General features: G+C 41.4%; 1 protein-coding gene across 2 annotated transcripts in view; it reads right to left on the reverse strand.

Annotated features, from left to right (window-relative positions):
* Positions 1-2,500, reverse strand: part of pbx4 (pre-B-cell leukemia transcription factor 4) — a 51,458-nt gene that overhangs the window by 14,413 nt on the left and 34,545 nt on the right. The window lies entirely within an intron of this gene.

The raw sequence follows: 2,500 nt of genomic DNA on the forward strand, positions 1-2,500 counted from the left end.
ATGATAGTAGGTAGCTACATGCTAAGGCTAACTTTTTTCTGTGTTAATGATAAAATAACGTTATGTACTTTCTCGATAACAACCTCCGTTTATACAAATTACATGGAGCTGCACGTACACGTTGGATTCGCTGCGTTTGGGTGTTAATGTAGGTTCACAAAGCCATGAGCATTAACAGTAAAGCAACATCCGCCATTGTTGATGTTGTGTTTGCCGCTGCTGCGCTAAAGCTGCTGTGTAATGCAGTGTTGTAATGTAACGGAGTATAAATACTTCGTTACTGTACTTAAGTAGAAATGTCACGTATCTGTACTTTACTTCGCTATTTAAATTTGTCAACTTTCACTTTTACGCCACTACATTTTCTAGATAAAATGTAGACTTTTACTCCGCTATATTTCCACTAAGCGTCTTCGTTACTCGTTACTACAAAATAAAATAAAAAAAAAACAAAATAAAAAAAATAAATAAAATTGCGACTGCAATAAGGGAGGTTTGGCGAATCACAGCTCCTAGATTGCATTACGCAGCTCCGCACGCTCTATTTCAGCGTAATGTTGCCAAAAGGAGGCGGAAGCACAACTGAACCTGAGCCACAACAGAGCCACATTTTTTACTGTGTTACCACAAAGAGCCACATCATACACATGTTCACACATGAACATCACCTTTTTTCCTGCCATTTTCAGAGCGAACTTGACACAAATTGTTTACTCAAATGATCTTACTCCTACTGGGAAACTTTGAGGTATTTTCATCCCACTCACATGCGCGTTTGACAAAAATACCGTATTGAACTCAAGCGAAGTGAACACGCACATTAACAAGACACACAAACTTCGATATGAACATAAGAACCGCAAGAAACCGGGCAAAGAGCCGCATGCGGCTCGGGAGCCGCGGTTTAGCCACCTCTGTCGTAGACGACCACCCCGACGATAGTGATGAACAGGGTGAAGAAGATAACGTTATACACACGTGGCCGTATTTGCAAGAAATGTTTCTGTACATTGGAATGAAAGATTCTTCCTACAGGATGAAGTGTCTCTTATGTCTACCGAAAATCACTAAAATTTTACTTTTTACTTTTACTTCAAATACTTAAGTACATTAAATATCAGAAAATGACTTTTGATACTTAAGTACAGTAAATATCAGATACTTTAAGACTTTTACTTGAGTAATATTCTAAAAGGTGACTTTCACTTCTACCAAAGTCTTTTTCTAGTACGATACTTGTACTTTTACTCAAGTATTGCTTTCTAGTATTTTACACAACACTGGTGTAACGTGACACGTATACAGTGACGTCAGACTCGGCTCTGTGACGGCTCTCTAGCCGACGGAAAGTCAAACCGGTTCTTAGAAGGTTCGCCAGTGGAACCAACTTTGAACCAGCACCAGCACTAGCTCTGAACCAGCACCCGGTTCTTTTGGGTGGAAAAGGGGGTAATGGAGGCCAAGTCAACACCTTAAATTCTATAACATGATCCTCAAACCATCCCTGAACAATACAGTGTGACAGTGAGCATTATCCTGCTGAAAGAGGACGCTGGCATTAGTTCACACTGCTGCCATGAAGAAGGTGTGTACTTGGTCTGCTCCGATGTTTAGGTGGGTGGTTTGGGTCAAATTAACATCCACATAAACACAGGACCCAAAGTGTCCCAGCAGATCATTTTCCTGAGCATCACGCTGCCTCAGCCGGTTTACCTTCTTCCCATCGTGCATCCTGGTGCCATTTCTTCCTGTGGTCAGTGATCTGTACGTATCCTGCTGTCCACATGGTGATTTATCAGACCAGATCACCTTCTTCCACTGCACCATGGTCCAGTTCTGATGCCCATTATAGGAGCTTTTGATGGTGTCCAGGAGTCAGCATGGTCACTGACCACTATGTAGCTCCACACAGTGAGCTGTGATGCTCTGTGTTCTGACTCCTTTCTATCAGAGCCAGCAATCACTTGCACTACTGAGGTTCTTCTGTGGGATCAGACCTGACGTGCACCATGACCCGGTTGCTGGATCACCGGTTATCCTTCATTGGAATACTTTTGTTAAGAACTAACCACTACATACCAGGAACAGCACACATGACCTGCTGTTTTGGCGATGCTCTGACCCAATAGTCTAGCCGTCACAACTTCAAGTTAAAGACACTCAGATCTTTACGCTAATCCGTTTTTCCTGCTTTGAATGCATCAACTCTGAGAACATTTGCTGCCTAATATTTTTAGGGTTATTGGCTATTGTGTAGTTAAAGCACGACTTGACAGACATAATAATAATAATACATGATAATAATAATAATACAGTCAAATAACGGTGGAAATTTTTAGATAATACTCCGTTAATCAGTCAAATGTGAAAAATCATGCTAAAAGGTTCACAGGAAACCTCAGGTCTGCTATCTGGTTTGATGTCTGTGCTTGATGCGTTCCCCAAAACTCTATCGTTCGTGTGACCTACATAGCAACAGTAACCATGCAGTCACTTAGAT

This window comes from Tachysurus vachellii, chromosome 21 (genome assembly GCF_030014155.1).
Source record: "Tachysurus vachellii isolate PV-2020 chromosome 21, HZAU_Pvac_v1, whole genome shotgun sequence".
Taxonomy (NCBI): domain Eukaryota; kingdom Metazoa; phylum Chordata; class Actinopteri; order Siluriformes; family Bagridae; genus Tachysurus; species Tachysurus vachellii.